At 42.2% G+C, this 13393-nt stretch overlaps 1 protein-coding gene across 7 annotated transcripts in view; it reads right to left on the bottom strand.

The window, feature by feature from the left end:
• Positions 1 to 13393, bottom strand: part of MID2 (midline 2) — a 121818-nt gene that overhangs the window by 27146 nt on the left and 81279 nt on the right. The window lies entirely within an intron of this gene.

Below are 13393 nucleotides of genomic sequence, written 5' to 3' on the forward strand. Positions count from 1 at the left end.
ATGAGGGCAGAGGAACTTTGGGCTGCCTAAGTGTAAAAGGAAAGGAAGGGGGAAAGGAACTTACATCTTTTAAGCATTTAATGTGTCAATTACTTTATATTGATAGATAAATTATTTCATATAATTATTAGAACCACTTTATAATATAGGAGCTATTCTTATTTCCATTTCACAGATGTGAAAACTGAGGCTAAGAGAATTTCAGCAACTTGCTCAAGATTGCACAGCTGGGACGTGGTGAGACCAGTATTCAAACCAAGACGTGTCAAGGGAAACCCCTTGGCTGGCGAGGTGGGCGGACAAGGTTCAGTTCCATTTCAGCAGCAGTCACACAGGGAAGCACAATCATTCCAAGAGTCTATTCAAGGATCACTCGAGTAGAGCTCTAAAAAGCCGAGGAATAGACAATGGGTTACTTGAGAGCACCAAAACTCAAGTGGCCAGATGTGCTTCATTAGCAAGGTAGGGCTGCATTTCCAATTGCTAGCCCTCTTCAAAGGGCTCCTTTACATACGCCCAAGCCCAGCAAAATACCTGTCGCTGGACCCTGCTGCCTCCTCTCTCACCCTCTAAGGTCCCTGCTGGCCAATTTTCTGTTTCTTACCTAACTGAAATAAAATATGCTTGCCGAATTTCAACCTTGTTGTTTTATTTCCACTTTCCAAGGGGCAAATGCCACAATGAGAGCTTCCATTTGTCCTGAGTGAACAGTCCCACTCAGGCCATTCTAGTTTGTCTTCTCAGACTCCTCACTCTCTCCCTAAATTGGATCTACCTTTCCAAAGCAGATAATATCACCCTCTCAAAGAACTCCCACTCATGTGAGAATAAGAGATTCATCTAGTGCTCCCTGGATCTGTGCTTAGACTATTTGGAGACTTAGTTCCCATTTATAGTTTCCTCTTGAGGCTGCTGATGGTATAGTACACAGTGGTATGGTGCCTTGTTTCTTATAATTCAGCCCTTGGACTAACCTTGACATAACACTCACTACATGCCAGGCATTGCCCTAATCAGTTTATATACTAGCTCTCTCAATCATCAAAACAACCGTATGAAGGACGTACCATTAGCCCCATTTTACAGATGAGGAAACCTGAGCACAGAGAGACTAAGTGACTTGCTCAAGGCCACATGCCTAGTAAGTGGCAGAGATGGGATGTGAACCCACGGAGTCTGACTTTAAGAGTCCACACCTTTAACCATCACACTAAACTGCCTCTCCAGTGTAGTGTAACAGAATCCTGTCTTCAGTTCCTGACTATCATTACTTCTTCTGCACCATCCATCTTTATTTTGTCATCCCATTCTGTTTAGTCTTCTCAGACTACCTGTTGTTCCCCTAGAAGGCCATGCACAACCATGTCTTGTGCCTTTGCTCAAGACTCTCCTTTCACTTGGAAAGTCACTTCATTATTTGTTTGTTGAACAAAGTTCTACTTATCTTTCCAAGCCCAGCTCAAAGATCGTCACTTCTGAAACTTTTTCTCATCTGCTTGGAGACAGTTCGTTCCCTATTTATATTCCCATAGTACTTTATATATAATTCTATTATACCATTTACTACGTTACAGGAATTTATTAGTTTGTCTTCCCTGATCAAACGTGAGTTCCGGAGGCCAGGGGCTGTGTCGTATTTGATGATACCTCCAGCACAGTGACTGACATGTGGTCTGCGTTCAGTAAATATCTGTTGCATTGAATTGAACGGGGGGCAGTATCTCACTGCTTGCCAGACATGTCCACTTGGTTACTCAAGTTACCCTAAACTCAGTATCTCTAAAAACAAACTCATCACTTTCCCTCTAAATCCAGCTTCCACCTCTGATTTCCTCTTTTTGGTTATTTCTACTATCATTATTGCACTTGCTCAGGTTCAGTTACCTACTTCTCCCTCATCCCCCACATAAATTCACAGCAGTCCTGACAGAGTCCTACCCTCCTTTTCTTTTCAATCTCACTAAAGTTCTTCTCGTAATACAATGAGGCTCTGGGCCAAGGAAACAATAAATTGAAGCCCTTATCATCTTTTTGGACTATTATTGTAAAAGCCTCATTAATTCATCCCCCTGCCTCTAGAATCTTTCCTTTGTAACCGCCCCCCATAATCCACCCTACACCCTGAAACCAGGGAAAATCATCACCGTCTTCATCATCAACCATGTATTAATCATCTCTTGTGTGCAATGCATTATGCTCAGGCCCTGCCCTCAATAAATGTGCAGTACAAAGGGTGATAAGGGCTTCAGCTTATTGGTTCCTTGGCCAATTTTATGGGGGGAAGCCTCATACATATAAAGCAAACAAGTCAAGTTAGCATAAGTGAAATATCAATGAGTGGTGAAGGCTACAATCTACAGAAATTGAAGGGAAAGATCACTCTCAGTGGGGAAGTGGAGGAAAGACGCTTGAATGAAGTGGGACTTGAATTGAGCCTTGGAGATGGATAGGACTCAGATTTAAAAGGTGAGAAGGAGGGAAATTTTGAGCCAAGCGAATGAGATTGAACCCTACTCTTTAGACAATATGGTATCTTTGAAAATTTGGGAAGGGGGGGAGAGGGTAAGATGGTGGGAGAACGACTATAATTAAATTTTTTAAGAAGATGAACTGGGCTTAATGTGACTGGGGGTAATAGTAAGCATGGGGACAATTTAGGAGGCTATTGTGATGTGAACAGGGCCTAGCCAAGGAGGGTAACAGGAACTGAAAGGAACGGTCAAATACGAGACGCACCCCCTTGCTTGAAAATCTTCAATTAGACAGCAAGCTCCTTGAGGAAAGGTTTTATGACACTTTGTTTCTCCCATTGTAAGAGACACAATGCCTTAAACATAACAAACACATAAGAAACATTTACTGATGGATTTAGCAAAGTGAAAAATCAAAATAGGAATGGCAAACATTAGAAAATATACTATAGTAAATGCATTTTGTAGAGAAAATGTAGGTTGAGTGAGGGAGCTTGGGTGGGGTTTGGACAGTTGCATCAGGCAAGATAAAACAGCCAGATGCAACTAGTAGAGCAGAAAGTTGGCTGAAGAGGCAAAATCCCAAACTAAAGTTAAAGCAGTGACATTAAAATCTTTCCATGTCAAGAAGCAGCCCAAAAGAGCAGGGTCCTTAAGTGTTTTCTGAACAGGAAATACTCCAGGGAAAATCTGTCTTCATGATGTGAATAAAACATCTCAAATTGCTTGGAAGGCACTTGAAAGCCCTGGTATTTTCCATGTTTGCAGTTTTCTTTGAAAATGCAGTGAGGTATTTCACTTGCTTATTAACCGTCAGCTGAAAACAACTGGGGTTATATTGATAGGCATTCTTGGTCGGTTGATCTGTTGGTTGGTTCATTGGTTAGTTGGTTGGTGGTTTGTGGAAGACTCAAGCTTTTTATTTGAAGTTTGTTCTTTGGTTTAGATTAGTGGGTTTGCCTAAATGGCTTTATGTCTGTGGAAACATCTATCCTCCCTGAAAATACCATTACAGTAATCTTGGCAACCTATTTGTGTAAAGGAAGGGCAGTTTCTGATGTTTAAGACTGAGTCTGAGCACCAGTCTTCCAAGGCCTAAGCACTAGGGAACATGGGCCTTCCTGTTAAGCTCCAGATCTTTTCTGCTCTGTGCTCTCTTCTTTCCTCCCAAAGGCAGCAAGAATTTGACTCTCCTGTTTCTTTCCAACTGCCCACCCTACTCTATTTCCTGTAGTTCTTTCCTACCTCCCAGCCCAAAGATTAAACCCAGTCAGACCTAGTCTTCCCCAATTTCCATCCTTCTCTGACACAAAGACACACATTCCCTATTTGAAGGATTTTCTTGCTGGTCACTACAAGGAAATCAATACATAGGGGCTCACAAAAGCCACAAGTTGCCAAGGTTTAAGAGACTGCAAAGTTATGTTGGTCATTGTTCCTGTTCCCTATTGAAATGTAAATGGACTAACCTTTTACCCTTCCCTTCTTTTAGAGAGCTTATTTCATAGTTTCTTGGGAGATCTCCCACACACTCATTCTATAGGTCTTTTATCTCTGGCTTTTAAGTTCATCAGCCTTCCCTCCAGCCCACCCCCAGGAGAAACTTCACCACTCATACCTTCCTCTCAGCTCAGTCACGTCCATCAGTCCTGCAGAGCACCACACTGGAGTTCAGGAGGAACTGAGATTTCATGTTCAGGTGGAACAATATGTATGAAATAGTGGATGAGCCCTCTACCCAGACTCAAGTGCAATTTATTTACATGGTAATAGAACTCCTCCTCGGCATCTCCATCTTAGTGTACTCCACTCTAAAAGATCAATGCCAGCTTAGTTTATTTCCTGGACTTCCCTGGTGACGCAGTGGTTAAGAATCTGCCTGCCTATGCAGGGGACACGGGTTCAATGCCTGGTCCGGGAAGATCCCACATGCCGCGGAGCAACTAAGCCGGTGCGCCACAACTACTGAGCCTGCGCTCTAGAGCTGATGAGCCACAACTACTGAAGCCCATGTGCCACAGCTACTGAAGCCCACGCGCCTAGAGCCCGTGCTCCACAACGAGAGAAGCCACCGCAATGAGAAGCCCGTGCACCGCAACGAAGAGTAGCCCCCAGCAAAAAAAAAAAAAAAAAAAAAAGAGTAGCCCCGGCTCGCCACAACTAGAGAAAGCCCGCACGAAGCAACGAAGACCCAGTGCAACCAAAAGTAAAATAAATAAATAAATGATTATTTCCTGAAACCTTCTGCCCAAATAGATCTTCCCCTTCCCCCTAGGAGATTTTGAAATGGCAGCATTAAAGATCATTTGGAAATGTTTTTATTTCAACAAACACTTACTGAGTGTCCACACCACATACAAGGGTTCCTGAGTGGGACCAAAATGATGAAAAAGACTCAGTTTCTGCCTTCAAGGCACTTATAGTCTAGTGCAAAAGATGAGTGTGAATTCAGCTAATTACAATTTAACGAATAGCAGAACAAGCAATAGAATACAAACACAGCTCTAGGAGAGCATAGAGAAGGGAAAATAATTTGGCCTGTCGAAAAGGACAATCAGGGGATTAGGGAAGGTTTCATGTAGCTGAGCTGGTCTTGAAGGATGAGGTTTATGGGGAGAGAATTCCAGGCAGAGAGAATACTATAAATAGCATGAGCGAAAACACAGGCAGGAAAGCAAAGAACGTGTTTGGGTAAAGCAGATCAGCCTGACAGATGCAAGGGAGGGAAATAAGGCTAGAAACGGAGACTGCAGATATATTATGGAAAGCTGCACTGTCATTTGGAGTCTTTGAACGTACCTGGATTAAATGTCTGGATCTTAATGCCATAGTAACACCTTAACCATCTTAGCTGAGAACAAGGTGGAGAGAAAAAGCAGGCATAGTATTCCAAGAAGTGGAAGGGCACAACACATTTCTCACTTCCCATTCTTGCCCAGGAGCACCCAGGTGACCACTGCCCCACCTTCTCAGACTCCAAAATGTCAGAGAAAAGAGGCTGAGGGCTTCATTCTACACGCAGCCACTTTCTGTGCAAAGGAGATGAGAAGGAAAAGTGAGAGGTAAATTGAACATCTGACGGATTATCAAGGAATTGTTACGAACAACTCTGTCACCTTGCTGAGCTGCAAAGAATTCATTACTCTCGTAACGATGCAGTCAAGAAAACACAATGTTCTCTCTGTTTCTATGAGTTCAGGTTTTTTTTTAGATTCCTTGATTATACTTAACAAGACTATATTGTATACTTGAAAGTTGCTATGAGAGTGGATCTTAAATATTCTCACCACACACACACACAGGTAACTATGTAAGGTGAGGAATGTATTAATTAACCTTATTGTGGTAATCTTGTGATATATTAGCATATCAAATCATCGCATTGTTCGCCTTAAACTTACACAATGTTTTCTGTCAGTTATATGTCAATGTTATATATTATATGTCAATTATATGTGAGATATGTCAATTAAAACACAATGTTATATGTCAATAAAGCTGGGGGGGGAAGAAACCATGATGTTTATGATACAGATGTTGCACTTACTGTGGCAGCATCTAAGCTAAGGTGTTGATCCAGATCACACTTTAAAGGACACCATCACACACACCACCACCTCCGCAGCCCTTCGTATAAGGAAGGTTCAAATGTATAACAGGAAGAGGAAGACGAGACTACCTTCTTTTTCATCTTCCAGAGCAAAACACTGCAACATTTCAAAGATGATTCTGCCAGCTTTACATAAAAATAACTAAATGAAGTAGGGCTGTTTTTATGAATTTTATCTGTTTCATTGGATTGGGAGGGAGGGGGTCACTTAACAGACTGGGGGACATGTAAAACTATTAATAGGATTTTGAGTCCCCTGTACTGGAGTAACTGCAGCTTAGGAGACAAAAAAATGAAAACTTCCTGAGGCGTAGTTAAGCAACCTACTGCCTCAGTGCTTAAGTTTAATTTTTTGGCAGAGGAGTAGATGAGGGGTTGCAGGGTAGAGGTAGGTGGGGGATGGGCGTGGATCATTCCCATGTAGGATGTGGATCACACACACTAGAAAAGTAGTGTGGCTGAGGAGGTAGCAGCCAGGCCATCTCTTGAAGTGTAAGAACCCTAGCGTATTGGGCCCAGGGATCCATGCTGTGGGAGGCCTCGAGACAGACATGGACATCGACTGACAGACACGTTTCCTGTCAGCTTGTGGGTGCTTATGATGTGCTAGGTGCTGTTCTAATTGCTTCATATATTTTAACTCATTTACTTCTCCCACTGACCCTATGAAGTTGGCACTGTTGTTATCATTGCCATTTTACGAAAGAAACTGAGAAACGCAGAGGTTATGTAATTTGCCCAAAGGCATACATATAACTAGTAAATGGCAGAGCCAGCATTTGCTCTCCGGCAGCCTGGCTCTTGTCTGTGATTTAACCAGCGTGCATACGTGCGTGCGTGCGTGTGTGTGTGTGTGCGTGCGCGCGCACGCGTGTGAGAGAGAGAGAGAGAGAGAAACAGAGGCAGAGAAAATGTGTTCATAAACATACTTCTTTTCCTCTCAGAGTTGCCTCTCAAGATAATCACATTCCTTTGAGTTAACTATTACAAACATTTTGTGTAATTCCCTCCTGATTTTGAAAATAATATATAGTATAAAAATGCATATAATGTAACATTTAGAATATATAATGCACACACATGTGTATCAACACATACACGTATTCCATATTTATTTCACCCTGAGTTTAACTAACAAAAGTTTTGGCAACAGAGAGGACAATTTGCTCCACATACATGCCTTAGGAATGGCCCTGTGCCATGCGGCAATTCTTTGTTGGCTTTGGAGTCCCTTCTCCTCAGGGATCAGACCCCCAAACCTTGGTAGCCTTAGGGTTAGTTACTTTCTCCCCCATATTCTCTTTCCACACAAGGTTGCTGTTTAGAACATGCAAGAAGTAGGAGAGGCATAATCTAGGTTTGCACCTGGGATTCTATATATATAGCTATAAATCCTATGTGAGGCAGAAACCTCCTTTCTGTCTCTTCAGAACCACCGAACTGTCAGATCTTAAAAAGACTGAAGAAATCATCAATTCCTAGCTCCTCACTTTACAGATAGAAATATGAGGCCTAGGGCTTCCCTGGTGGCGCAGTGGTTGAGAGTCCGCCTGCCGATGCAGGGGACGCGGGTTCGTACCCCGGCCCGGGAGGATCCCACATGCGGTGGAGCGGCTGGGTCCGTGAGCCATGGCCGCTGAGCCTGCACGTCCGGAGCCTGTGCTCCGCAACAGGAGAGGCCACAACAGTGAGAGGCCCGTGTACCGCAAAAAAAAAAAAAAAAAAAAAAAACATCATATTACTGATCAATGACAGGGCAAGGCTGGAGCAAGATCCTTTAACTCCCCATCCAGTGTTCTTCCTACTCTACTGCTTGTTTTGTGAAGCACAGCACTTGCTTATAACCCTCTCTGAAGATATAAAACTCTCTAGATCTCACCCTTGTGTATTTACCCTAGAAATATGAACATGTATGTCTAAACACACAAAAAACTTGCATGAATGTTTATAACAGCTTTATTTGTATTAGCCAAAAACAACCGAAATGCTCTTCAGTGGAGGCATGAATAAACAAATTGTGGAACATCAACAATAAAATTTTTTAAAACTATTGATACACACAACTTAAATGTATCTCAGAGGCATTATGATGAGTGGCATAAGCAAATCATAATATGTCACATAAAGTATGATTCCATTTATATAATATTCTACAAGTTACATAGTGATGAAGAACAGATCAGTGGTTGCCAGGGGGCAGATGTGACGACAAAGAGTTTGCACCCCAGAGGTTTTTGGGGGTGATGAAACTGTATTGTTCTGATGATAGTGGTGATTACACGAATCTATACATGGGATAAAATTCATGGAAATACACATACTCCCCCGTCCCCCAAAGTTTGAGTACATGTAAAAACTGGTGAAATTTGAATGAGGTCTGTAGTTTGCTTAGTAGAATATTGTACCAATGACAATTTCCTAATTGCGATAGTTACACGGTTATGAAAGATGTTAACACTGGGGAAGAGGAGATGAATGGTATGTTGGAACTCTATTATTTTAACAAATTCTTTTCTTTAATTTTTTAAATTATTTTTTTTTATTTTTAAATTGCTAGATTTTAATGATCTTTTACAGTTCCCTTTTTGATACAGGAACTTACTTATTTTAACATATCTTATCGGAGTACAATTGCTTTACAATGGTGTGTTACTTTCTGCTGTATAACAAAGTGAATCAGTTATACATACACATATGTTCCCATATCTCTTCCTTCCTGCATCTCCCTCCCTCCCACCCGCCCTATCCCACCCCTCTAGGCGGTCACAAAGCACTGAGGTGATCTCCCTGTGTTATGTGGCTGCTTCCCACTAGCTATCTATTTTACATCTGGTAGTGTATATATGTCAATGCTACTCTCTCACTTTGTCCCAGCTTACCCTCTCCCACCCCGTGTTCTCAAGCCCATTCTCTATGTCTGCGTCTTTATTCCTGTCCTGCCCCTAGGTTCATCAGAACCATTTTTTTTTTAGATTCCATATATATATGTGTTAGCATACGGTATTTGTTTTTCTCTTTCTGACTTCACTCTGTATGACAGACTCTAGGTCCATCCACCTCACTACAAATAACTCAATTTCGTTTCTTTTTATGGCTGAGTAATATTCCATTGTATATATGTGCCACATCTTCTTTATCCATTCATCTGTCGATGGACACTTAGGTTTATTTTAGCAACTTCTATATGAGCTTAAACTTATTTCAAAATTTAAAAGAAAAAGAAAGAAAGAAAACTCTAGATGTCCCACAATGATTTAGGCAGGTCTGGTGAACCAACATTTATGTATTTTTCTGAAGTTATAACTAATACATCTTCAGGCCTTTGCTCAAATGGCATCTCATCTCATACTCCACTTCGCACCCTGGTTTATATTTATCCATAACACTTATAACCTCTAATAAAAATATATTTGTTTATTGTGTGTCTCCGCCAACTAGAATGTAAGCTTCTTAAAGTTAAGGACTTTGTTTTGTTCACTACACCTAGAATAATGCCTGGCACACTGTGGGTACTCAACAAATATCTGTTGAATTAATGAATGAATGTGAGTATTTTGGCCCTGAAATAAAGGACAAATGCAAAACTGTATACTAGATTACATTTCTTCATTACATGAGACAAGTTTCCCTTAACGTTTTCTTTTTACATAATTACTCGAAATGGTAATTTTGTTCTATCATTTACATATTGTTTGCTGCATTATGGAAGATTTGGAAAGATATCGGAATAACGACCTGGGTGCTAGGAGATCACATACTCTGAAATGGTTCTTCACCCAATGTTAAAAGAAAGAAAAAGTTACCTCCTCTGGAAAATCGGCTGTGCTTTACTCACCTTATGATGCATAAAAGATTATACTTACAACAGTCAGCCACCAGAGGGTACTGTTTATTCAGTTATCCTTTCTCAATACCTATTGTGTACCAAGCCATGTGCTGGGTATAAAAAAGTTGATAGGACACAGTACCCGCTCTCAGAGTTTGCAGTCTGGTGGGGAGACAGATCAGTACCTAGAAGTGCTATGACAGAAGCATGCATAGGGTGTTCCAGGTACACGGGGTAAGGAGAGAGAGAGAAGTACAGAGCATGTGTGATGGCTCCCTGGAGGAGGTGATGCCTGAGCTGAGTCTTAAAAGACAAGTAGTAGTCAGCCAGGAGAAAAGGCGAGGAGTGGAAGTTCTGTGAGGGCAGGGGCCATGTTCACACTGTGCTCCCAATGCCCGGCCCAAGGCAGAAATATGCTTAAATATCTGTGGAATGAATGAACAAATTATAAAGTGCAGGTAGTAAAAAGCACATGCTAGAGGTAGGTAGGGTCCAGATCATGATAGGTCTTATAAATCTTTATCTTAATGGTGATGGAGAACCATTGAAGGGTTTGTGGTAGGGGAGTGACATGTGGGCTTTGCATTTTAAAAAGATCATTCCCACAACAATGTGGAAGATGGATTAGAGGGGGGACAGCATGAGTCAGAGAGACCAGTTAGGAATTGCGGTTTCCAAAATGAATATGGCGTGGTCATGGCCACTGCCTTTAAGAAGCTTATAGTCCAATGAAGGACACAAAACAGAATCAGGTAATTCTAATACAGCGAAGCAGGCAGTGTAACGTGATGCACTGGCCACTCTGGCCAAGGTCATGCAGCTAGTGGGCGGCGGCGGAGCCAGTATCAGAAACCAGGTTTCCTGATTCCGAGTCTAGGGCTTTTCCCCAAGTCCTCCTTTTAACTACCTTTCACAACCACAGAACTATGTAAGAGAAAGAGAGCAGGGCGAGCCAATGAAAGATTATGCCTTCTTTAGCCTCAGACTAGACCGTGGGGAGCACTTAGCCCTACTTTGTACTCAAGTCTGACATAAGCATCCCTCCCCAAGACCTTTGTTTCTGGGAGTTGGCTTTGGTATCCTGATACTTCCTATATACATACAGAACAAGGAATCTACTGCGAGAGCCAAGGAAATTCACACTCTGACAGCTAAGGTCAGGGAAGCCATAATTCTGAGAAATAAGTCATTCTTTATGAGACAGGGGACTTCAGATGACAAAAGGAAAAAAAACACTGGACCCATGTTCAGAAAAGGAAGATGGTCACTAGAAAGAGCAAGGGCCCAAGTGGAAGAGTGAAAAGAGCTGAAGAAGAGCCTATATTGCTTTCTAAGCTGCGGAGGGTGGAGGAGTTGGGGGGTAGGGAAAGAAGACAGAGAAGCACCAGGAAAGAGCCTCAGGACACGGACCTGAAAAATTCTGTACGAGAGGTTTCTGTGAAAAAGGAGACCCCAGAAAAAAGTCCAGTTCTGTGAGTAGGTAACAAAGATGCCTTGAGAACGTATTTCCAGGGGTCCTGACTGCCTCATGAGCCAGGACAGAGACCAGAGCTAAGGAGTTTCTATGTAGGAAAGCGCAAGGAGATAAAGGGGTCCTGAGGAGAGCTCTTGGTCAGGCTATCTTGGTGGGGATGGGGTTGGGGATGGAGAGAGACTGAGAGAGAGCGTGCGCGCGCGCACACACACACACACACACACACACACACACATGCGGGCACTCGCTGGGAAGGATCCCTGGGTGTCCTGGGGTAGGGGTTTATCTTTACTGAACCAAAAGCCAAACTGAAATTTGTTAAAAGAATGGGCTTTGAAGTCAGACCTGAAGTTAGCCTCAGGTTAGCCTCCTAGCTCTGTCTGGTCTTGGGCAAGCAGCCTAAGTTTCCTATTCTGTAAATTAGGATGATACTAGTATCTAGCCTCATAGGGTTTTGTACATGCTTATTAGATTAAGCAACAGAAATAAAGCACCTAATACATTTTCTGATATATAATAGGTAGTCAAATAGTTGTTGTTGTTGTTGTTGTTTTACTACTACTGCTCTGATGATGGTGATGACTGTGACTACTATTGCTAAAACCACTATATCTTCTAGGGTTTTCTGCCGAACAAACAAGCAAGCACTGTTTTATCATCTGGTTTATTTTTATTCAGTTTCTGCATATTTTTTGCTTTCTGGAACATACTGGGTCACGATTTGCTTTTCTCTGAGATTACCATGTCCCTTTTCTTATTCTTCTTCCCACACCTAAGCATCTAGATCTCATGCCCAAATGTAGTTACCTCCACACTGGTGGACAGAGTTCACCCTGCATCTGAAGATAAAGTGGTCTCTCTTCCTACCAGGAGCCAGACCATCACCTTCCCCCTCCATTCAGAGCAGAAGGCTGATGCCAGAAAGGAGATCAAGTGCTGATTTCTGACAAAACACTGATTACATTTCACATCTTTGGCTGGGAAGGAATTTGGCTGGCTCAAGCTTGTTATTCTCTGTTTTTCTGCTCTGGGCTCCCTCATAATTAACACAATTCCCCAGGCTCAGAGCCCAAGAGATATTAGGGTGGGTCTCGAAGAAATAGGGGTGTAAGCAAGAAAGTTAACACATTCCCTCACTTACAAAAATATAATACCGTAATTACATTCTGTTTCAGTTTCCTCTGTGGTGCTCCCTAAGGGAGAGGACCCCATCTGTCCTGTACTCTGAGCTCCAAGCATAGTAGAGCACTATACCTTGGAGGCTCATTAAAATACTTGTTAATGCATTGATGAATATGCACCTTCCCACACACAGTCCCTGCTCTACAGAGCAGGGATTCACCAGTTAGCCTGCCTGTGGTATTGATGAGGAAAGATGAGAGGCAGTTGTCAAAAATATGAACAGAAAGTATGGTATTATGCAAGTATTACTGGAATCAGCGATGGCCCTAGGTTACATCTAGGGACTCTATCCTGTTGGGCATTGCCTTATGGTGAAAAGCCCCTGAGGCTCACATATGTGTGAGTGTTTGCATATGTGTTTGTGTGTGTATAATTCCTGTTATTCATGATCTCTCTCCACCTTCACTAGGACAAAGCAGGTAGGTCTGTGTCCCCCAACCTCACACTTGCTCAGACAAAAGGCTACCTTTTGGGAGCTTCTTTTCCCTTATAAGTCTGCCCTTGATGTTGCCCTTAACCTGATTCACCCATACATAAATAGTGACGGTATAAGGGGGCACAGAATGTGATTTACTTTGGGTCTTTACTTTCCGCCTAGGGCTCAGGGCTCAGTTTCTCACTTTGGGAAATCCAGTAGCTCCTAGAGAAAATACAAAGAAAAGGAGAAGCAAGAAGGACTTGCTGGGAAATTCCAAAGAGCTGATCATCTTAATACAATGTTACTATAACCAAGGAAATCATTAGTTACAGTTGTGTAGTTAATATAGCTGTGTAGTTGTTTTGGTTTAGACTAGAGACTGCTTTCAGGTATATTTGATCTCTACATTTGA

Source organism: Tursiops truncatus, chromosome X (assembly GCF_011762595.2).
Source record: "Tursiops truncatus isolate mTurTru1 chromosome X, mTurTru1.mat.Y, whole genome shotgun sequence".
In the NCBI taxonomy this organism is placed as follows: Eukaryota; Metazoa; Chordata; class Mammalia; order Artiodactyla; family Delphinidae; genus Tursiops; species Tursiops truncatus.